This window comes from Dermochelys coriacea, chromosome 6 (genome assembly GCF_009764565.3).
Source record: "Dermochelys coriacea isolate rDerCor1 chromosome 6, rDerCor1.pri.v4, whole genome shotgun sequence".
NCBI classification, from domain to species: Eukaryota; Metazoa; Chordata; order Testudines; family Dermochelyidae; genus Dermochelys; species Dermochelys coriacea.
The window spans coordinates 31,547,650-31,573,634 of record NC_050073.1 but is presented as its reverse complement, the minus strand read 5'-3'; positions in this window follow the sequence as shown (position 1 = coordinate 31,573,634).

Sequence of the window (25,985 nt, the reverse complement as noted above, 5' to 3'; positions counted from 1 at the left end):
TGGTCATTCTTGCCACTTACCCCATGGCTTGTAGCAGGACCCAGGCCCACCCTTGATACTGGATTCCAGTTCAGGGAGCCTATAACCAGCAGCTAAGGTCTGTCTCATCAATCTTCTTACTGTTGCTTCCCTGGACTTCCTATCACAGACTGTCAAAGAGGCCTCTCTCACAGTCCACTAGGTTTACCCTTCCTTCAGGGCCAGGATTTGAGTCCCCTAGAATCTCTGAACAAAATGCCAATCTGAAAGTGCAAACATAAACCCACTTCCACCCACCTCAGAGTTGACCTTCATCCATCTGTTCCTCAAATGAACGTCTCCCAAAATTCTCTCCCTGGAAGTTCAGATCCCACCCTATTATCAAGGTTCTTAAACACCAGGACCTGCTTCACCCCGCACTGCTGCTCTGTGTCTCTTCTGGCCTCCTACCAGATTTCCCTACTTAGGAGACAATCCCAAGGCCAACTCTCCCCCCATCTTCCTCTTTGAGCTTTCAAGACTCTCCACTCTTAATCCCAGAGAATAACTACAGATCTTTTCCCTGCAACCCCTTCTAATCTGAACTTCCTTTCTTTACAGTCACCACCAAGCTCCTTCCCCAATTGGGCTTCACCTTTAATTTGGCCTGGCCCACCCTCCAGGTGCAGCCGTATAGGTGTGATTAGGCCTCACAGGCCCATGTTAATTCTTTTGGAGTCAGGAATGGATATATACTCTACCACAATGTGTTGAAAGTTAAACGTGCTTAAAGATGCTTTCTGAATCAGGGCCATTATCAGGAGAAGAGTTGGTTGAAATAATGTGCCCTATTCTTATTATTCCTTGGGAAATTCTGCACCAAAAAATTAAAAATTCTGGGCACAATATTTTAAAATTCTACATATTTTATTTGTCAAAATAACACTACATAATCACACCAGTTTGAATTATTTTAGTAATTTATTTCAGAATACCTATCAGCAACTATGCCTATAATAATACAGACACAAAAAAATTCCCCCAGGAATGGAGAGTTAAAGAAACTCCTATGACAACCCAGTTCCTGTTTCTCTGCCCCCTCCCTTCAGAGCCCAGTAGCGGGGCCAGACACCCACATCCCTTCCCCCTAGAATCCAGCTGTGGGGCACCCCCAGCCCAGACACCTGCACTCTCTATCACCCAAAGCCCAGCTGCAGGGCGCCGCCCAGCCCAGACACCTGCATCCCCACCCCCCAAAGCCCAGCTGCAGGGTGTCCCCAGCCCAGATACTCATCGCCCTACTGCCCAGAGCCCAGCTATGGCCCACCCCAGCCCAGACATTTGCATGCACCCCGACCTCCCAAAGCCCAACTGCGCCCCTCCAGCCCAGACACTCACAGTACCCCCTAACCTCCAGAGCCTAGCTGTGCCCCCACAGCTCAGACACTTGCAGACATACCCTACCCCCCAGAGCCCAGCTGCGCCCCTCTCCCCAGCACAGCTATTCCCCCCCTCCTCCCCAGAGCCCAGGATCCAGAGGGAGAAACAGCCTGGTGCTGGGTCCTGGGCTTGCATGGAATTTCCTGCACACTGCCTTCTTCCTTCAGGGCATGCTGGGTACTGCCATAGCTGAGAGCCCTCCAGCTCCTTCTCCACCTCCCTGGGCAGTGTATTCTATTTGTGAGCTGGGTTCTGCTTGGTTCAGCACCCCCTAGTGGCAGCCAGAGGCTCTGCAGCCCATTTCTGGGGGAGGGGGAGGATTCTGCCCATTAATTCATTAACATTAATTCTGCATTGGACAGTGGTGCAGAATTCTCCCAGGAGTATCTTGCAGAGTTTTTCAGCTGAATGCATTAGTAATAAGTTCCCATTATCACATTCCAATGTTTTAATTATAAAACAAACAAAAAATAGTAACCAAAGAGGAGATTAATAATGTTTCTGTCATAATTCACTACCTTGTCCTACAAAGTTTAGCCCCACATTCAATCTAATAACTTAAATATTTAACTAAACACAAATCAGAATAATGATCTGGAAACTGCTGCCATCAGTAATTTTAGATTATGAGCTAAAGGAGACTTTTTCTTCTTTACACAGTGTGATTCAATAAACCCAAATTACTCAATAAATAACTCAAAGGTTTCTTATACACATCTTACTATTAGAAAATAGCTAGTTCAATTGGATAAATATCAATACTACATTATCTGCATGCACAAGAATTCCTCTAAGACCACAAGCCAGGACAGCCTACAAATCCTCATTGATTAAAGTATATGCCTCACTCCATTTTAGATTCAAATTATCTTTGTCCCTTATACTCTTTCAATTATCTCACTGTTTAGGATTATAAATTTATGTCATGTTAATATGTGCTGAATCATGAAACTGAGATTATCAAAAACTTTATATATTATTTAAAGTGGAAGCCCACATCATTCAAATTGCCTCCACCTACTGGTTTTGCAGCATCCCTCACTTTGAGTTTGTCACAATATTAAAGATTTGTTTCAGACATCTGGGCATTTTAGCGAATTGAGAAGCTATGATATCCAGAAGACCATATCAAGACTATATCAAGATTATATCGTGAAAAAAACCCACCATACTTTGGGTTGTAATTTAGAGGTGAATTTTGTTCAGCCTCGCTTTAAATTCTCCAGAGGTTTTTAAATGAAGTTTGAACATACATTCAAAATGGCAGCTCTGGGAGAAGGAAGTCAGCAGTAAAAATCTGACTGTTTTGAGCAAATGAGAGGAGTGCCGCATATAGACTGATTTTAGGGTCATTCACTGCTTTTGATGCATACTTGGAAGCCTGACCAACGTTAATGAGAGTTCCACTGGAGGGCAATGTATGAACCTGAAAGAATTTGACAAGGCCACTTGCAGTTTACTACTACATCCCAATCCTGCAATTTTTTTTCATGCTGACAGTCATTACGCACATGACCATTGAATTCAATAGGACTATTTGCATATGTCTTGGAAGCAGATCACAGCTGTGCTAAGAAATATTAGGAATTTCAATTTAAAACATTTTAAAATATATTTGTAATTTTCAGAGGTATTAGCCCAAGATTTGAGCATGCTTACCCTTCTGAAAAAAAAGAGGACAACAGTGCTTGTCCATATTTTAAAATGACCAGCAGAAGTAGTCAATAATTTAATTATATTACTTCTCATTTGAGCAAGGTAACACTTAACCACTAAAGTAGATATTAGGCCAAATAAATCCCCAGTGGAACTCCACAGAAGTCAATTGGGTGCAGAGCCATCAAAATTAAGCTTATTAAAATGCTGCTGTTGCTCACAGGAAAATGCAACTGTACAAATTTTTAGTAGATGAGATTTTTACAGATATTTAAAAATTACTTATTCATATATTGAAATCCAAATGACAGTAGAGGCCATTGCTGCCAGGTTACAATAATCTTCCCCAAACCCTCTGCTGCAGATTCTAAATATTCATTACGCATGTTCACATTTTGAAACACCAGCTACCCTTTAGTATTGGATCTTACAGGTTGTACCTTATTGGAATTCCTTGAATGTTTGCAAATATTTGTACGAATTGCTATTAATTCATTTTTAATTCATTCAGTGCCCAAAGTGTGCTGCGTTTATGACCTCAATGGAAACGTGACAATTGAGATCAACAAATGATAGAGTATGTGAGGCTACCTTGGGATGGCTACCCCCGCCTCAGTGAGTGAGAGACTTGCTTGTGCTTAACTGATACCTGACACTCTGCCAGTCCTTACTTTGCCTTGCAGGTTAACAATAGGTACACTCCACTCCCAAGGCCTCTTGGAAAGCATCCCCTGTAGTATCCATCCCATCACTGGACACCCAGAGAAAGTATCAGGTAAGTTGTCCCCGAAGAGACTGTGTACACACAACTTGACTGACACAATTCAGCATCAGCTCCTTTATAATATTACAGCACTGAAATATATGTATTGTAGACCTATCATATGTTTATTATCAAAGGTTAAGTTTTAAGAGACAGAGTAAGGATAATAAATGGAAACAGAAATGGCTACACATATAAAACAAAACAACCTGCAATCCTAGGTCTTCACTTACCAAAGTTACATTTCCTATTTAATAAAGTACATTTTTCCCCTCAAGGGTTCAGTCTTTGACAGAGCTGCTGGTTTTCAATCAGAACCAGGAATTAAGCTTTCATAAACACCCGACACCCTTCAAGCGGTTTCCTTGTGAATGGATGACAAAGTTTCTTACTTGTCCCCCAGTTATAGTTCAATAAACCTTTGAAGTGCTCCTCTAGGCAAAGCTCTTTTCCCTCTTCTGTTCTTCTCTTCCTGTTGGAGTTCCCATCCCCCATTGACTTGTCTGTAAATTGGGCTTCCATTGTTTTGGTTTACATCACTTAATCTACATTTGACAAAGAGATACACATCTTATCATCTGACTGGAAGAAACTTGTTTGTCAGCTCTGTCTCAGATACAGTCTCCAAAACATATTTTTAGTACATACACACACACAATTCCCTAAATATTTATACATTCATCTTGCAATGATATGAAAATCATAGAGTGTTACCTTCTTTATGGCTAAGACTCTGAAAGTCGTGTGTTAGTTGTATTGAGTTTGTCTGGTCTGTTAGGAGTTGCTGACTGAGTAGAGAACCCTTTTGCCACGAATGGGCCTGTGTCACAGAACTTGTCTATGCTTGCAGTGGTATAGCTGTACCAGCACTGAACAATGCTGCACGTTATATAGACATCAGGTATATTTCATAACTGGGATATTTCATAGCTCAAAGACGGGCTTGTGGTTAATGCATTGGGTCAGGAATTAGAACAGAGTTAAATTCCTGACTGACACAGATTTCTGTGTCCTTAGTCGCTAAGGTGCCACAAGTACTCCTTTTCTTTTTGCGAATACAGACTAACACGGCTGCTACTCTGAAACCTGTAATCTCTCTGTATCAGACTCGTCACTTCTTATGCTCTTTGGTGAGCACCCAAATCATCCCACAAGCATTACTGGTGATGACTTGGAAGAATAACCACTCACCAATGTGAGGAAGGGGATCCTCCTAATTTTGACCTATTTTCCACATCTAAAATGGAGATAATAATCCTCTCTTTTTCCCATCTTTCATCTATTTTACCTGTTTAGATTGTAAGCTCTTCTGCGGAGGGGCTATCTCTTAGTACATGTATGTACACTGACAACTGCCATGGAGTCTTGATCCTGGTTGAGGATTCTAGGCACAGCAGTAATACAATTAAATAATTCTCATCTTGCATGCAGACATCAGAACTCAGTGCCCATGTTCCATAACCATAGGAAAGCCTCTGTATCAAGGGAGGCTGGGCATTTAAGATGCCCTCCAGATGGCAGATTGTTTTGGACAACTCATGGTGGAAGAGTATCCAATGCCACACAGTCACAGCAGGGGAATAAAACAGGCCTAGCCAGTGCATAGTTGTGGCAGCTTTGGACAAGGCAGAGTAGCTTCTTGAGTCTGGTCCAGGAATTTCAATCAGTGGAAACGGAGGCAAGTGCATTGACAAACTCCTGAATGTACTTAATATGTTAGACTCTCTTTCCTACTAGTGCTTCCACTCTTAGAACATAGTTTCCAGCTTCCTGGCAGCACTGACATAGATGGTAAAGGGATGTTGAGAGATCAGCCATGGTGTCACATCCCAGTCTGCAAGATTGGGATTCCTTCCCCTGAATATGAGCAGACCTGGTATTATCTGCCTTAAAATGTTCTTTCCAGATATTTGTTCCATGTAATGAAGCTAGTTTCAACTGCAGCATCTAAATTCCTGCTACGTAATTCTTTCAGTATACTAATTGAAATGAATTTAATAGCATTTCTTTGTAATGTGCAATAGCATGCCACATAAGCAATGGATTAGGTAATTAGGTACAGTAATATCTACTTCAGCTGATACTAGACTATAACTACAGTGTTTACATATTTTGTGATTATCATATTATCATTACCAGATTTTTCACATGATCCCTTCATGGTCCAAGTTAATACAGGAGCATTTTATTTATTGGGTATGATTCTCAGAGCTGATCAGTACTTGCAGCTCTCACTGACTCCATTTGGAGTTATGGGTGCTCATTTCTGGAAATCAGAGAAAAAATATGTCAGCTGAGGTACCCAAATACTGAGAAGGCATTTATGAACATTTTGACCTCGGTAACTGTTGTTATTTGAAGCAGTAACAGACTGTGAATCTTTTCTGCCAGGATATAATAATTTTCTTTTAGGGGACACATACTGTCTAGACAACTGTGACATCTGACTCATTATCAGGGTTCCAAAGGTCCAGATTTTGAGACTGGCTTGAGTGCTATTGTATGTGTAAAACATGTGCACTTAGTTAGTGCACACAATTGCTGAAAGGGCAGTTGCAAAAATTGTGCATACAAACGTCCACTTAGACAGTTAACTGGCCATTTGGATATGTGACTTAACACTGTAATCTATTAAGAGTATTGTTACCAAGGTAAATACATTTTGTCACTAAGTTCAGTGTTTTACTGAATATAAAAATCATATTGCTTGTTTGATCTGCATAGCTTTTCAAAGAGTGAGGATTTTTACTAACTGTCAAGCCAAATTTTATAAGAGCAGCTGCAAAACAAGATGTCATTATCTGCTGGCCTTCCTCTGAGTGCACAATCATCCACTTTAATGGAGCATTTTGTTCTCTACCACTTAAAGTGAAATAGTAGCCAACAAAATCTCCAAATGCTGAGAATAGCAGATGCTATAGTCTCCACTTGGGCAAAACTTCGTATGTCCAAGGGAGACTGCATAGAGACAGCAGGATGGGCTTGAAGTTCTACAATTGCTGAGAAAAATAACAAACCTAAGGTGTTCATAATTTCTATTTCTCGCTGCTTTATTTTTGATAACATGGGTGGGTCATACTGATTTTTGCTGTATTTTTTCTTTATACTTTTGTCCAACAATATCTGCTATTGCCTCCTTTTTTCTGATACTGTACAACACAAACTTTTTCTGAAGAAAGGGATTTAACAAAGAGGAAACTAATTCCAGGATTTATCTGCAGTTTTAAAAATTATATGATAAAGAACCCAAATCCATGCTTTTTTGAATTAATAGAGTGTTACCTTGTTAGCAACAGAGCTGTGGAAATAGTCACACAGTACAATTTACGGAGGGGGCTGCATCAAACTGCAGTAATACTCCAGAGGTAAACCAAGGATATTCAATCTCAGCTCTGAATTCTCATGATTTAATCCATCTACTTAAATTTTGTTTTTAATTTTGTGTATGAAATTCTCTTATGTGTTTTTAAAAAGTTTAACAAGTCTAAGAAATATGTACTTTGAAAGTTGCCAAAATACTTTTGTTGATCCTATCCAAATCTGGAGATTTTAAAAACATGAAATATTTCATTTCTAACAGAATGAAATTCATCCTGGCCAGCACCTTCAGATTTCCCTATGGGTCCTATTTTTAAGTGGATGGAAATACAGTACTGCCACCATTTCTGTATTTTACTGAATGAACCGCTGATAGGATGACCAGTTTCTAAAAAGCCACAGACAGTATCAGCATTCTTCTAACTCTCTGACATAACTAATAAGACTCAGAATGATAGTGAATACAGGGACTGAATAAATGGCAAATAATCCTTTATTCGTCTTTAGAAAGTTGCCGCCCTCATTAAAGCAAGAGACCCCTGCCATTATGGGGGGGGGGTGACTTGTGAAAGTGAGGAATGCCATAATTTAAGGCCTGATTTTCTGAGTGTGGAACCCTCACAGTTTCCATTCAGGTAAGGCTGTGTATGCTCAGCATCTCTAAAAATCAGAGGTAAGATCCTCACCTCTGCTCTGGTCCTTTTATGCCGCGTAAAAGGGTGAGACCCAGTATAAAGAGGCCTTAAAAGCTCCAAATCTGGCCAGGGGAGAATTCCCCCAGGGCAGATACCACAGAAGACATCTGTAAGACTGACTTCTAAGCACTCCCTCAAAAGCCCTGGGGTAGAGTGTGTGTTGGGGGCAGGATGTGGGTAGGAGAGGTATTTCAGCAGTGGAGCCCACACGCCATGGAGATTGGAAGCAGTATATGTGGCCATAGGGCAGCCAAGAAACATTGTCATAACTTAGGCAGGCCACCAGGAAACCACAGAGCATCCCAGGGTCAGGAGGGCACAAAAGATGGCCTAAAACCACCACAGTCCTCCTTTCCAGTGGGTTGCAAGCTTCGTGCTGCATCTCTAATCTCACCCCAGGTCACTACTTTTTGGCTGTTACCAAATTCTGATACCTTGACCGTCACGGAATTGTTCCACACATCATCTCAGTGAAATCCTCATGCACCATGGTGTGACACTCTGTACCTTGGGAGAACACCCAGCACGCCCATATTCATCCTTGTAAAATGATTGTGTGGTATCCAATGCAAAGCTTGTCATGTTGGGTGTCTTCAGAAAGCTCATGATGCACTGAGCATTGTTGTTATAGTGATGTTATAGTAATGTTATAGGTTATAATTTCATGTATGTAGTTATGAGGCTGAAAATGTGTCTTCGTGGCTTAAAACAGGTCCAGACAAAAACTCTCCAAGAGCAGAGACACAGTTCGCACCTCATCAGGGGAGGTATGGGACAAGCCCAGCCCAGCCTCACAGGAACAAAGGACGCTGGCCTAAGCAGCAACAAAAGAATCTGTTGGACTCTCGAGTGAGTCACCCACCTTCCTTTGGTCAGTTTGGGACTGTGATGAGGTAATGCTCACCTGACTCTGAAGACGGGAGCAAAGCCAAGAAGGAAGAAAGAACATGATAAAAGGGAGAGACGTTGCCATGCTCTTCCTCTCTCTTCCACCTACCTCTACAGACACCACACCAAGCGACTGAAGTGCTGATCAAAGGGGAGAGCCTGGCTGAAGAGCAACCAGCCAGCCTGTGGTGAGAAGCATCTAAGTTTGTAAGGGCATTGAAAGTGTTAAGATCAGCTTAGAATGTGTTTTGCTTTTATTTCATTTGACTAAATCTGACTTCTTATGCTTTGACTTATAATCACTTAAAATGTATCTTGGTAGTTAATAAATCTGTTTGTTTATTCTACCTGAAGCAGTGTGTTTGGTTTGAAGCATGTCAGAGACTCCCCTTGGGATATCAAGCCTGGTACATATCAATTTATTTGCTAAATTGATGAAGTCATATAAGTGGACATAACTGGACACTGCAAGATGGAGGTTCCTAGGATTGCGGCTGGAACTGTAGATATTGGCTAGTGTCATTCAGTTGCACAATCCAAGGAACACCTTACATGTCAGAGACTGTGCGTGAACAGCCCAGGACTGGGGGTTCTCACAGTAGAACAGGGTAAGGCTGGCTCCCAGAGGCAAGGATTGGAGTGACCTAGCAGATCACCGATCGAGATAACACCAGAGGGGAACATCACACATGGCTTGTAGTATTTAGATGCAAATAAGGATGTCTCAAAGTGAGTCAGAAAATAGTAGAACAAAGCTCCATGAAAATTAATGCAAAGTTTCAATGGAAATATCCACATACACGGTAAACAAGGGAATATGTTTTAGGTTGTGGGGCGGTGTTGGAAAAAGAGTAAAGATTTTTTAAAATATTGTCTGTGATGCATGTGTAAGTAGAAAAGAAATCTACCATTCTAATAAGAGATTTTTTCTGAAGTGCCAGGCCTCCCCGCTAAGGATTGCAATAACTTACTATCCTATTAAGTTCTGCAGCTACCCCACCTAAAATGATTTCATTTTCTCAAACCCTTCCTCTCCACAACAAAGCACACCCAAAAGAGAGATTATGGTATTCCCCCTTCACATAAAGGAACAATAGTATAGTTCTTGAAACACATCATTCCAGACTCATTATAAAACTAGGTTCTACTCAGTTTGAGTAAGAGTGGCAGAATTCAAGCCAGAGAAAAGAAAAGATTTTTCTGGCCAATGAAAAGCTGCAGTTATTTATGGTATGTAACATCTCATGTGATTGGTTCATAATTTTCACATTTGTTGAGGATAGGTGCAGAACTATTCTATGAGGTGCACCATAAAAGACAGGCCTTGGAGATGAAAAGCTGCACAATAGATTGGGGAGTAGTAAGAGGAGCTCTCTCTTGAAAATCATTTTGATAGCAGATATTTGGAGCTTGACATTTAAGAAAGGGTTTAAATGTATGATTTTTGTGCCATGTTTTCCAAAAACTTCCTCTAAGTTTGAGCCTGTAATTTTGTATTCACAATCAGCTGGAGCACGAAAGGTACAATATTTGGCCATAAAATTGGTTTTTTATCTTAACTAGGACACTGTCCTTCTAAAAGTTGTCACCTAAATGATTTTTCACACAAGATTGTAGGTGTAAATTTAGAGGCTACATTGAGGCATCTTTGAAAATCCGGCCCTTTCATTTTTTGAAGCTATGTTTTTACATTTTGGAGGGAGATAAGACAGCAGGTGTGTACATCTCAGGGAAAATATGCACATCATTAGAATTTTAGAATCCTCCTATCCCCACTTCCATTCAAATAAGAAAACATACACATATATGTTCCAGTTAAGCCATGTTTAGATTTTGAGGCTAATCCAATGCAAGAGAAGTATGCCACCAATGAAATGGGCAAAATATGCACACACACAAAAAAAAAGAGTGGGAAAAAGAAAATAAGTTGATAAAGCCTGTGGTCAATGATGAGGATGTAAAACTCAGATTCATGCACATCATGCAGATCTTGTACAACATGCAGGGACTGATAAACATAAAACAAATGCAACACCATTTTCTTCTGTGTGCTGATAGATGTTGGATTTATAATATCAAAACCTTCACCAACAATGCACCAAGCAGAGCAAAAACTGGCCTGCTATATTACTTGCCACTCGGCACAAAAACATACCGTGTGACATACATCCAACAGCTCACAATTCAAGCATCCAGGACAAATAATGAGCTACTTCAAACAAGCAAGAAAGAATTATTTGAAGATTATATGGCAATAATAGGCCCTATGCATAGGAAACCTAATCCGGGGGGGGGAGGGGGAAGAGAAACCTACCCATAGGAAACCTAATCCTAACTCCAAGGGCCCTATCCATAGGAACCCTAAAGCTAACTTCAAGGGTCCTACCCATAAGAACCCTAACCCTAACTGCAAGGGTCCTACCCATAGGAACTCTAACCCTAGGGCCGGGAACCCTACCGATAGGAACCCTACACCTAATTCCAATGGCTGTACTCATAGGAACCCTAACCATAGGGAGAGGAGCTCTACAAATAGGAACCCTAACCCTAAATCCAAGGGCCCTACCAATAGGAATCCTCACCCTAACTCCAAGTGCCCTAACCATAGGAAGTCTAACCATAGGGCGGGGAGCCCAACCCTTAGGAACCCTAACCCTAAGTCCAAGGGCCCTATACATAGGAACCATAGCCCTAGGGCAGGGAACTCTGCCCATAAGAACCCTAACCCTAAAACCAAGTCCCATACACATAGAAGCCCTAACAGTAACTCCTATGGGTAGGTTTCCCCACCCTACTGTTAGCGTTCCAATGGATAGGACCCTTGGAGTTAGAGTTAGGGTTCCTCTGGGTAGGGCCCTAGGAGTTAGGGTTAGGATTCCTATGGGCAGGGCTCCCATCCCTAGGGTTAAGGTTCCTATGGATAGGGTCCTTTGAGTTAGGATTTGGGTTTCTACATCTAGGACTTCCCAACCTATGGTTAAGTTTCCTATGGGTAGGGCTCCCAGCCCTAGGGTTAGGGTTCCCATGAGTAACGCTCCCTGCTGTAGGTTTAGGGTTCCTATGAGTAGGTCCCTTGGAGTTAGGGTTAGGGATTCTATGGATGAGGATCCCCAGCCTAGATTAGGGCTCCTATGGATAGGGCCCTTGAAGTTACTGTTAGGGTCCTATGGGTAGGGCCACCTGCCCTAGGGTTAGGGTTCCTATTCGTAGGGCTCCCAGCCCCAGGGTTAGGGTTCCTATGGGTAGGGCTTCCTCCCCTAGGGTTAGGGTTCCTATGGGGAGGGCCCTTGAAGTTACGGTTAGAGGTCCTATGACATACAGCTGCCCGCCCTAGGGTTATAGTTGCTAAGGGAAGGGCTCCCACCCCTAGGCTTAGGGTTCCTATGGGTAGGGCCCTTGGAGTTAGGGTGTCTATGGGTAGGGTTCCCTGCCCTAGGGTTACAGTTCCTATGGGTGGTGCTCCCTGCCCTAGGTTACGGTTAGGGTTACGGTTCCTACCACATGATCTGAAACAAGGGCTGTATCGGGGGAAGAATTGTGCCCAGACTAGGAAGGTGTCCAGTCTGTGAAAGAAAGTTATTGAAACATCTCTGAGGGTGAGATTTTATCTGTATTCAGTTTTATTACTGTATTAGGCTTAGACTGGCATGTTTTATTTTATTTTCCTTGGTAATTCACTTTGTTCTGTCTGTTACTACTTTCTACCACTTACATCCTACTTTCTGTATTTAATAAAATCACTTTTTACTTATTAATTAACCCAGAGTATGAATTAATACCTGGGGGTGGGGCAAACAGCTGTGCATATCCCTCTATCAGTGTTATAGAGGGCGAACAATTTATAAATTTACTCTATAGAAGCTTTATACAGGGTAAAATGGATTTATTTGGGATTTAGGACCCCATTGGGACCCCATTGGGAGTTGGGCATCTGAGTGTTAAAGACAGGAAAACTTCTTAAACTGCTTTCAATTAAGCCAGCAGCTATTAGGGGACATGGTTCAGACCTGGGTCTGGGTTTCCAGCTGGCTAGCGGGTCTGGCTCAAACCATGCAGGGCACTGAAGTCCCAAGCTGGCAGGGCAGGGAAAGCAAGGGCAGAAGTAGTCTTGGCACATCAGATGGCAACCCCAAGGGGGTTTCTGTGATCCAACCCATCACAATAATGTACTTAGATTTTCAGAAAGCCTTTGACAAGGCCTCTCACCAAAGGCTCTTAAGCAAAGTAAGCAGTCATGGGATAAGAGGGAAGGTTCTCTCATGGATTGGAAACTCTTTAAAAGATAGGAAACAAAGGGTATGACTAAATGGTCAGTTTTCAGAATAGAGAGAGGTAAATACACCTCTACCCCAATATAACGTGGTCCTCGGGAGCCAAAAAATCTTACCGCGTTATAGGTGAAACCGCATTATATCTAACTTGCTTTGGCTTTGAGTATTTCCATTATTAATAGTCACTTCCTGCCCCCTGACTGACCCCTCAAAACCCCCGACCCATCCAACCTCCCCACTCCTTGTCCCCTGACTACCCCCTCCAGAGACCCCCCGCCCCAACCACCCCTCCCAAGACCCCACCCCGTATCTAAGTCCCCCTACTCCTTGTCCCCTGACCGCTCCCTTCAAAGATCCCCTGATCCCTAATCATCCCTACTACCCAACTCCCCTGCTCCCTGTCCCCTGACTGCCCTGACCCCATCCACACCCCCACCCCCAACAGGCCCTCCGGGACTCCCACGCCCTATCCAACGCCCCCATTCCCTGTCCCCTGACCGCCCCCCCCAGAACCTCAGAACTATCCAACCCCCCTGCTCCCTGTCCCCTGACCGCCCCCTGAGACCCCTCGGCCCCTTATCCAACCCCTCGGCCCCGGCCCAGCACCCTTAACACGCCGCTCAGAGCAGCATGTCGGAGCCAGACACACTGATGCACTGATCCACTGAAGCACGCAGCCCCACCCCCCAGAGCGCTGCTTTACCACGTTATATCCAAATTCGTGTTATATCTGATAGCATTATATCAGGGTAGAGGTGTAGTGGTGTCCCCCAGGTGTATATACGGGACCAGTCCTATTCAACATATTCATAAATGATCTGGAAAAAGAGGTAAACAGTGAGATGGCAAAATTTGCAGATGATACAAAACTACTCAAGGTAGTTAAATCCCAGGCAGACTGTGAAGAGCTACAAAAGGTTCTCTCAAAACTAGGTGACCAGGAAACAAAGTGGCAGATGTAATTCAGTGTTGATAAATGCAAAGTAATGCACATTCGAAAACATAATCCCAACGATACATACAAAGTGATGGGGGTCTAAATTAGCTATTACCACACAAGAAACAGATCTTAGAATCATTGTGGATAGTTCTCTGAAAACATCCTCTCAATGTGCAGTGGCAGTCAAAAAAGCGAACAGAATGTTGGGCATCATTAGGAAAGGGATAGATAATAAGTCAGAAAATATCATATGGCCTCTGTATAAATCCATGGTATGCCCACAGCTTGAATACTGTGTGCAGATGTGGTTGCCCCATCTCAAAAAAGATATATTGGAATTGGAAAAGGGTAAAAAAAAATGATTAGGCGTATGGAACAGCTTCCATATGAGGAGAGATTAATAAGACTGGGATTTTTCAGCTTGGAAAAGAGACGACTAAGGGGGGATATGATAGAGGTCTATAAAATCATGACTGGTGTGGAGCAAGTAAATAAGAAAGTGTTATTTACTTCTTATAACACAAGAACTAAGGGTCACCAAATGAAATTAATAGGCAGCAGGTTTCAAACAAACAAAAGGAAGTATTTCTTCACACAACACACAGTCAACCTATGGAACTCTTTGCCAGGGGATGTTGTGAAGGCCAAGACTATAACAGGGTTCAAAAAAGAAGTAGATAAATTCATGGAGGATAGGTCCATCTATGGCTATTAGCCAGGATGGGCAGGGATGGTGTCCCTAGCCTCTGTTTGCCAGAAGCTAGGAATGAACCACAGGGAATGGATCACTTGATAATTAATTATTCTGTTCATTTCCTCTGGGGCACCTGGTATTGGCCACTGTCGGAAGACAGGATACTGGGCTAGATGGACCTTTGGTCTCACCCAGTATGGCCATTCTTATGCATTTCCTTCACTGCAACAACTTCCAATTCTCCACCCATGGGCTCTGCTGGCAGCCCTGTTCCCACTGATAAAACCATCAGTGATAAAATATCTGATGGCATATCATATGTTCTCAAGAGGTTTTATAGTTAACATCCAATGAGATTAATGGGAAGCAGATCTACTCCTTTCTGATCCATTGTTTCAGACTGTCTGCAGAATCCAGAAGACTATGCTGCATTAGTTATATTCTGTTCACATTTGAAAGGGGAACTTTGCAAGGGATAGAAACTTTATTTTAATTTAATGGAATATTAAGTTTTGCATTTGCATATAAATGCATAAGTATGTGCTGGATGTGTGACACCTCTGGCCTTGGATAAATTTGGCCATGCTCTTCCCCTAGCATGCAAATGGATTACTGCACAGCATCACAGAATTCTGCCAGGAAATTGGAAGTTCATGTCCCAAGCTCAGCTCCTCCCCAGCTGAGCGGTAGGCACCTTACACAGTAGTCATGGCTTGTTTTTCCTAAATTATTTAGTTGAGTGAATAGAACTGCTCTGTTTATTTCATTATTTCTCTGTGCCATTGTGAAAAATATTTAAACCAATCCAAATACTTTATGCACCATAAGGCTGCTGATTATACTCAAAAGATAGATAGAGAAGGATTTTATGGGGGTTGGGGGGCAGGGAAACAGCTTTTTGTGGGAGATGGGAGCTCAAGATGCAATTGGAGCCTTATTGGCTGCCAAGCTTCACAGCCCCCCCTGGAGTTTTGGCATTTTGCTAGCACTTGAAATGAAATCACTATTTATTTTATTAGATTCTTCAGTTTCTTGTATGGGGGAGTAAATGTAGTAATAACCGAATGAGTCAGTCTATTGTCTGCTTCAGTGAAATATTGCCTGTTTTTCCCCAGACAGTAACACAACTGATAAATGGACACAGGAATTGAAAACAAAAAGATATAGAAACATGTTTATTAAGACATATAGTTGAGTGGGAGGTGGGGTTTTTTTTGTTTGTTTTTTTAATCTGAAGCTATGTTAAGTTCTCATTCATTCTGGATGCTTCCACTCATCCTCTGGCATTTTTTGTAGTTTATTCAGGTATTGCTTTGACTTCCAAGTGCAAATAGTTAACAAAGAGGATACATATCAGCTGACTAGCCTATTGTCACTAATGTGAGGATGATTGAAATGTGTTCAGCAACTGGAGGGAAAGCTTTTATTCTGAAATGACCTTATATTTATGTTCAATCTACAGCCCATTCCCCCATTACCTGTATTTGAGGTAGTCCCACCCATTCAGGGTGGGCACACATTAACAGGGCCATTTTAATCCCCTTTAATTTCTTAATTCACTTTGCTGAGATATGGTCCTTCAGCTTTCACCGTTCCTTATGCATAGTAGGCCAAATCATCTGCCTAGTAAAACCTTCATCGAGAGTTCCCTCTGTGTGGATACACTCCTTCTCCACTTTCATTCTTTTCACTTAAGGGGGAGAGGTCAGCTATTTTCACAACATTATCATCCCCTGTCTGGTGCCTCTGGGTCAAGGATCCTCAGCTAGAGAGTGAGTGGACAAGTGTGGCCCCTCAGATACTATGTGTTAACTCTTCCACAACCACTCTTGGAAATGGGAAAGCCCTCCTCAAAGCAGTGGCTAGAGAGACTGACAAAGCTGCCTCACTATCAAGGAACCAGACGGAGCAGTGTCTCTGTTATTATATGAATCCAACAAATGAGAGGTGATTATTAAAGAAAACCACCACAAAATATGGACACCAGCAAGCAAGTTTCCATACAGCTTGAGTTCCAGCTTTATCTCCCTTATTTACCAGGGACTGTACCCGGTCTTGAACTCTATGCAACACACAGAGACATCTAGTGGCTAAATAAATGTACTGCAAGTGAGTATCTTAGCCTGGAGGGTCAGGGGATTCACAGCTTCTGCAGGCAGAATCACTAGCAGTTCCATATGTGAGGTCCATCCTACTACCCCACTAGAACATACTAGGGAAACTCATCAAGATGATCTCTCCACTCCAGAACCAGCTTCTAATTAACTTTGTACTGGATGTATATTTTGCAAATTAGCCACATACAGATCTTGTGGGTATAAATGTCACCAGAGAAAGCAGAGTCAGCATTTCAAAGGTTCAGACACTTTATTTTAGAAAGCAAAACAAAGAAGCAAACCAATGTTTTTGGGAATGTAGCCAGTCACAGCTGCAGGCTGTGAGTTATAGACTAAAAGTGGCTAACAAGATGGTGAAGGATAGAAGGGAAGCAGAAGTTTGATAGAAATGCCACTGTTTGGGTAAAAAAACAATGTTTCTGGGCACATCATTCTGGGCTGCTATCAAATGCACTTAAGGAAGTTAATTGTATAGGGCTTGATGCTATCAGTGAGTCCTCTATACACACACACACACACACAAACACACACCCACACCCACAAATGGTGAATTCCTCTAACATAATAGTGATGGGGGAAAGACTTTCATCCCTTGGCACCCAGACAATTAAACAACATTATATGGTGCTCATAATAGTTCTTTGACAGCACTGAAACATAACTCCATTCTCCTCTGAACAAATACAGCTAATTTTGAAAGAGAAAGTAATTAAGGACATAAAGGTAATTGGGATAAAATTCAACATGGATTTATAAAATGTATATCACGCCAGATCAACTTGATTTCCTTCTTTAAGATGATAACTGATTTTTTAGACAAAGGAAATGCAGTAGATTTAATCTACCTGGATTTCAGTTAGGCATTTGATACTGTTCCACATGGGAAATTATTAGTTAAATTGGAGAAGATGGGAATTTATATGAGAATTGAAAGGTGGATAAGGAACGGGTTAAAGGGGAGACTACAACTGGTTGTCTTGAAAGGTGAACTGTCAGGCTGGAGGAAGGTTACTAGTGGAGTTCCTCTGGGATCAGTCTTGGGACCAATCTTATTTAACATTTTCATTAATAACCTTGGCACAAAAAGTGGGAGTATGCTAATAAAATTTGCAGATGACACAAAATTGGGAGGCACTGGCAATGTTGAGGAGGACTGGAATATCACACAAAAAGATTTGGACTACCTTGAAAACTGGACTAATAGAAAAGGGATGAAATGTAATAGTGCAGTCATGTGACTGAAACCAAGAATTTTTGCTATAAGATGGGAACTTATCAGTTGGAAGCAACAAAGGAGAAAGACCTGGGTGTATTAGTTGATTACAGGATGACTATGCACCATCAATATGATGCAGCCATGAAAAAGGAAGTGTTAGTACCATTATACAAGGGACTGGTGAGATCTCATCTGGAATACTGTATGCAATTTTGGTCTCCCATGTTTAAGAACGATGAATTCAAATTGGAAGAGGAGCAGAGAAGGGCTAGTAGGATGATCAGAGGAATGTAAAACCTACCTTATGAGAAGAGACTTGTTTACCTGAACCAAATGAAGGCTGAGAGATGGTCTGATTGCTCTGTGTAAATACATCACAGGGATCAATTCCACTGAGGGAAGAGGAGTTATTTAAGTTAAGGGCCAATGTGGACACAAGAACAAATGGATATAAACTGGCCATCAACAAGTTTAGGCTTGAAATTAGACATAGGTTTCTAACCATCAGAGGAGTAAAGCTCTGGAACAGCCTTTCAGAGGAGCAGTGGGGGCAAAAAAACTAACTGGCTTCAAGACTGAGCTTGATAAGTTTATGGAAAGGATGGTATGATGAGACTGCCTATAATGGCATGTGGTCCACCTGTGAGTGCTATTAGCAAATATCCTCAACAATCAGTGATAGGACACAAGATGGGGAGGGCTCTCTGTTATTACAGAGAAAGCGTTCCTAGGTGTCTGGCTGGTGGGTCTTGCCAAAATGCTCAGGGTCCAAATGACTACCATATTTGGGTCAGGAAGGAACTTTCCCCCAAGTCAGATTGGCAAAGATCCAGGGTTGTTTTTGTTTTGCCTTCCTTTGCAGCATGGAGCCTGGGACACTTCCAGGTTTAAACTAGAGTAAATGGTAGATTCTCTGTTACTTGAAGTCTTTAAATTATGATCTGAAGATCTGAGTAACTCAACCAGAGGTTATGGATGTATTACAGGAATGGGTGGACAATGTTCTGTGGCCTGCATTGTGCAAGAGGTCAGACTAGATGATCATGATGGTCCCTTCAGGCCTTAAAGTCTATGAATAGCAGCAGTGCAAGTTTCCTCATATGGTCCCGCTAATGTGCCTCAACTCTGAACTGGAGGAACCACATCTAGGGATGAGATGATAGTTCAGGACCCAATCCTACTCCCATGTAACCAAAGAGAGTTTTGCCGCTGGCTTAATGGCACTAAGGCTAGACTCTCATTCTTCAGGTCCACTCAGTTCTTGGCCTCTCTGCTGAGATTACTAACAGCATTGATTCAGCCTTGCACACGGGTCAAGAGGGGGAGGTGCTCAGCCCATTCTGGGATTTTGTTTATAAAATGATCAGTGATTAAGAACTGTCAAAATCACCAGTTTTTCTATGTAGGCCACTGTTTGTTTATTCTTTTAAACAATCTCAGTCCAGAACTCAAGCCCAACAGCTATAACAACCACCCCAGATTAGGGTGGGAACAGAAAGAACCAGCGGATTCATTTCCCCCCACTAGTTTTGCATTTATAGAACACTTTTTATCCAAAAAGGAAGGTTTTTACAAATAAGGGAGCATAATAAGAGTATTGCAGGGTTTCAAGCATAGACAGCTGAGTACATAAAGCAGATAAAATGTGTGAACGTAGTATATTTGCAATAACTGAGAATAATCTTTTCTGGAATGGGGTGGGGGGAATAGACTAAACTGGATATATAAAGGACTTGTTTTTAAAATCATTGCTGACTCATTAAGGGCCCTACCTGCAGTAGCAAAACTTCCATAGCCTGAGAATGGATTGCACAATTGAATCTAAAATTGTAAAACTGACTAGGATATTCCAGTTTCATCTAAAAGTAGGACTGGCTGAAAAAAAGAGACAGTAGCAGTATAAGTGAGGGAGGGCATTAATATGTGACTAAAATATGGAGTATGTAAATTAGCTACTGCAACAGATAATTTGGATTAAGGTTACAGATAGAAATGGTCAAAAAGATCATGAGAAGTCATTACAGATCTCCAGGTCATGATGAAAACGCAAATGTGCCAATGTTTATGCAGATAACAGAGGCTTTTAAAGAGGCTATAACATTGATCATAGGGAATTTCAATTGCCCTGAAACTGACACGTGAGAACTGTGGAATGTCTTGAGCTCATGTTTCTAAATGTAATACAGAACTGTTTTCCTGCACAATTTGTTGAGCAATCAAAAAGATGAGACATTATATTGGATTCATTCCTGGAGAATGAACAGGGTGTGATAAATAGGATGACAGTTAAGGGAAAATCTAGGGTCTAGCAAGCATTGGTTGATTAAATTAAAAAGTACTTGCCAAGGAATATACAGAAGTCAGTTTGGCAAAAATTAAAAACAGTGGTTTTTAAAATGGGGGAACTGGAGAGAATTATGATTGACATGAAAAGAAATTGTTCAACTGTGGAAAGTTAGGAGGGTGGGAGGGGAGGACAGTATGGCCTGTATCATTTGCCTGTAGCAAGGTATAATTGCTAATAATAAGAAAAGTATAACTTATAGCAGCAGTTATATTACTGCTGAATGTGGTCCCATTCTGTAATTATACTACTGGCTATTACAATAAGACATATCTAATCATAGCAGATAGTAATCACTATATGCCTTACCTATGAATAGACGTAGAGAGAATTTTGACCATTGTTCTCTAGCTTCCATATTATAGAAATAATATCTTTCCGTTACTTTACCACACTTATTATGGTTAATTACTGTGTTTTCATTTAGCCATTTGTAGACGTCACAAAAGAGCAAGGGAGAGATTCTGCTGAGGTGGCACAAATAAACCTCAAAGCCAGTGATTCCATCCCCCAAGGATCTCTCCTGCATGAGGGAATCTTCAGGTGGCATATGAGCGGTTGTATCCTCATCAGGTTCCCCATCGTGGCACAAAGTGTCTTTTATGTATCAGCAATCCCTGCATATTGGGAGCCACTAGCAACTAGCATAAAAAAGAACAGCCATGAGGCTGCTCTGTTGTATGCCAGAGACCAGCCCAGTGATTGGTCTGCTGCAGGATCAGGGGTGGCAGGAACAGTGTGCAAGTAAAGAGATTTAAAGGACTAAATATTAACTAGACTATCTTTGACAGGTGTTTGTCTAACCTGCTTTTAAAAATCTCCAAAGATGGAGATTCCACATCCTCCCTAGGCAATTTATTCCAGAGTTTAACTAATGTACAATCTAAATTGCCCTGGCTTCAATTTAAACCCTTTGCTTCTCATAGGTTAAAGAGAACAATTTTTTCTCCATTCTTCTTGTAACAACCTTTTATGTACTTGAAAACTGTTATCATGTCCCCCCTCAGTCTTCTCTTCTCCAGACTAAACAAACCCAATCTTTTCAATTTTCCCTTATAGGTCACGTTTTCTAGACCTTTAATTGTTTTTGTTGTTCTTCTCTGGATTTTCTCTATTTTGTCTACATCTTTCCTGAAATGTGGCGTCCAGTTGTGGCCATATTAGCGCGGAGAATTACTTCTCGTGTCTTGCTTACAACACTGCTGCTAGTGCAAAAAAAGAAAACATCATTCTGGGATGTAACAATCTTACACTGTTGACTCATATTTAGCTTCTGATCCACTATGATCCCAAGATCCCTTTCTGCAGTATTCCTTCCTAGGCAGTCATTTCCCAGTTTGTATGTGTGTGCAACTGATTGTTCCTTCCTAAGTGGCATATCCTCAAGCTTTAAAGTGTTCTGATCTTAAATGTTTGTATCTTGAGTGTCCTTTAGTATTTTTTCATGCTGTTACCATGGGTCCAATCTTGTGTGGTGTTGAGCATTGCCTGGAAGTTACTCGGCATCCTCATCTGCCATTAACTTCAATCCATTCTTAATCCATTGGGTGCTAGGACAATGTAACCCTACACAGAAGTGGGATGGACTCAGACTTGTATACTTTAGGTGTCTCCTGCAGATCTAATTCAATGCATTGAGTAAAACTGGAGGGTGTTCGGAGATACACAAACCTCCCAAGGCTGATAGTGGTTCTACCCTTGGGTCTGGATAATATTCTATACAGTGCATAGAGATTAGCATTAATAAACATTTGAATACTGTAACAGTCATAATTTTTACAATTCAAGTATAAATTACAGAGTATGACTGAGCTACCCTGACCTGTGGCAAGAAACATAAAAATGAAATGAAGTGATGTTCACACGATACTGCAGATGGAAGACATCACTAGCCCTAGCCTTTATCTTAATTGATTTTTAAAAATATTAAAGTTGAAGAAAAATTGTAAAACAGCACTCCTAGCAGAGACATGCCAGAACAGCATGAATTACTGCCTCTTTTACCCTGCTGCTCACACACCTTCCCTCCCACATACTTTTTTTTTCTGTGCTGTTGCCATGATCTGCTGAGAAACCTTAAACAGTTTACGCCTAAAACTGGCGCATATCCTAGATATTTATTCTGCTTTCTTCAATGGCTCACGTGACAAGATGAGGCATTCTTTTGGCTCACTAGTGGTGACATTCACATGTGTACAGATAGCCAGTGGTGAGCTGGAACCGGTTGTTAAATTTAGAAGCCCTTTTAGAACCGGTTGTTCTGCGAGGGACAATTGGTTCTAAAAGGGCTTCTAAATTTAACAACTGGCCGAAAGTGGTGCCTTAGGCGCCAATTCCATGGGTGCTGCAGCACCCAAGGGGAAAATTTGGTGGGTGCAGAGCACCCACCGGCAGCTCCCTGCCCCAGCTCACCTCTGTTCTGCCTTCTCCCCTGATCACACCGCCCCACTCTGCTTCTCCGTCCCCCTCAGATGGCTTCCCACGAATCAGCTGTTCTGGCTCTTAGGGGCAGGGTGGGCACCCACTATGGTGGCCCACGAGACTCTCCTGCCTAGTTCTGGGGGCAGTCAGGGGAGGGGGGTGGATGGGGCAGGAGTCCCAGAGGGCGGGGGTGGGCAATGACCCCCTCCTGGGGTGAGGAGAGAACCGGTTGTTAAGATTTTGGCAACTCATTACTGCAGATAGCTTGCATAAAGCTGATGTATCACTCAAATCCTAAGAAGAAAAGGAGTACTTGTGGCACCTTAGAGACTAACAAATTTATTAGAGCATAAGCTTTCGTGAGCTACAGCTCACTTCATCGGATGCATTTGGTGGAAAAAACAGAGGAGAGATTTATATACACACACACAGAGAACATGAAACAATGGGTTTATCATACACACTGTAAGGAGAGTGATCACTTAAGATAAGCCATCACCAACGGGGGGGGGGGGGGGGGGGGGGGGGAAAACCTTTCATGGTGACAAGCAAGGTAGGCTAATTCCAGCAGTTAACAAGAATATCAGAGGAACAGTGGGGGGGGGGGTGGGAGGGAGAAATACCATGGGGAAATAGTTTTACTTTGTGTAATGACTCATCCATTCCCTGTCTCTATTCAAGCCTAAATTAATTGTATCCAGTTTGCAAATTAATTCCAATTCAGCAGTCTCTCGTTGGAGTCTGTTTTTGAAGCTTTTTTGTTGAAGTATAGCCACTCTCACGAAAGCTTATGCTCTAATAAATTTGTTAGTCTCTAAGGTGCCACAAGTACTCCTTTTCTTTTTGCGAATACAGACTAACAGGGCTGCTACTCTGAAACCTCAAATCCTAAGTGAACCCTGTATCACTGAAGTGGGAATTAAGTGACACATAGACATTGTGCTGACCCACCACACTGGGCAAATTTTAACCCTGCAGAGCTGCTGCTACGGACTGTGGGTCAATGCTGTTAATGATATCTAGCATATGTATAGTGGGGCAGATCCTCAGCTGATAATTGTCAGAGCTCCATTAAAATCAATGGAGTTCTGACCATTTAAGTGCCTGCACATGATATCTAGCCAGGTATCTCTTCTAGTTAGTGATTTTTTTGTTTTGTTTTGTTCTTTCTAGTACATCCAGCTGGCAGCTAACAGAAAAAGGAACAGATTTAAAGAGAAATGAAAGGGGGGAAAAGGAGAAAACCACCATGTTTCAGCCCATTATCATAGCAATACTAGAAAATAAAAATCACATGGCTCCCACAGATATTATGCAGTAGACAATTTCTCTACAGGGTAAAGGGTATTTGAAATTGTATATGTTGTGAGATTTGTTTGCACATGAAAAAACAATCTCCAAAGAACCAAGAAAGATTAGTATTAGAGACAGATGTTAGAAGCGGGAGCAGGGGGGAGGAGCCTGCAGTATCTGTTCTTCAATTATTATTTGTATTGTGGTAATGCAGAGACGCCCCAATCAGATTTGGGCTCCCACTGTGCTGGGCACTCATTGTACACAGAGTAAGAGGCAGTCTGTGCTCTGGCTACGCTCTGGGAGAAAAATCTTCAAACAAATCTAAAAAAAAATCCTTTTAGATCTGTGAAAACATAATGGGATATATGGGGGATCAGCATCTGCAGTGGAAGGTCAACAATATACTATACAAGGAGCTCTCCAATAACATTCTTACTGAACTTTTAAGTCTGAAGCTGGATGGGTTCTGTAAAGTAACTTGGAAAGCAAGATCCAAATGAAATTATCTTTCACTTATTTTTTATTGTCAGCATAAAGATACACACACATAGATGTGCCTTATATCATATGTCTCTGTTCACGATGTTCCAAAGAGCCAAAATACCACTGTAGTCTAAAAGAGACAGAAGCAGCAGAGCAACTGCTTCTCCAAAAATGAATAAACCAGGTTTGTATGAATCAAAGTCTAACTACAAAAACAGGTTTTGAAAGTAAGCAGATGTCGGAAGACTGAAAAACAAAAAAATACAAGTCGTGTTCAAGGAAGGAAGGGGAGATAGACTGATAGGTACATCTGACTGTTAGATGAATTAATATGCACCTAACTTGGAATTAGTACATTCAAAATCGGAAAACTATAAATCCTTCATTATTATGCTCATCCTTGAATAATGATTTAAAAAAAAAAACTTTCCTGGTAGCAACAAAAGCCAGTCTAGCAACTTATCCATAGTAAGATAAGAATATTCACTCTCACACATAATGCAAGAATAATGGGCCATGCAAAGTAACTGAAAGGCAACACATTTTTTAGTGATAAAGAAAAGTCTAGTTTCTTCTAGAAAAGTTTACACAATATATACTGTGGCAAATTGCCATCTTGGCTCAGGGCATAAGTCAATAGCTAAGCTTTCCCCTCTGAGTAGACTACCACCTAACTGTCCATTATGAGATTTCTTTCATCATCATGGTTCTAGACACTATTTGACTAGACGAGCCATAGGTTTGATCTGGTATTGCAGTCCTTGTGTCTCTGTCAGGTTGCTGGCCAATTATTATTCCTACAGTACAGTGAAAGCAGGTAATAGGTCTTCTGGTAAATCTGTACTCAATCAACAGGTCAGTGATACTTCCAGTCAACTTATGTTTTCAATAAAATAACTTTGCCCTTAAACACTACTTTTTATTTGCAAACAGTATAACATCAGCCATTTGAATTAACATCAGACATTTGACCCTCCTTCTTCCAAAACTATATTTGCTTTCCTTGTTTTTTTCTATTTTACACACTTTCCAAGTGCTATATCTAAACTCATGATTTTGCCATGTTAGTGACACACTCTTGCTTGTGGTGTGCCTGATATTTAAAAAGCTACATAGCAAATAACATTGGAAATGGCTAACAGAACACACTCATCTTTTATCAAGACTCCTACCTAACTTGGGAGAGCAGACATCTACCTTTTAGACTTTCCAGATATAAATGGAGGTATTTACGTACCAGGGTCTGAGTAGTAAAACCATACTCTTAGAAACTGGAGTGCTAAACTCCCTAGATGATAACTCAACAGTTGAGATCTGCAGAGGTGCTTGAGCTAAAATCTTCCTGGTTTAAATGAGAGAGGATAGAGACAGGGTATTTTCTGAGCAACTTTTGGAATTTGCTTCTTTCACTTTTCTAGCCAAGTCTGATTTTTTTAACTTTCAGGTCACACTGCAAGTTATCTGGAATGGAGTTAGAGTGGGAGA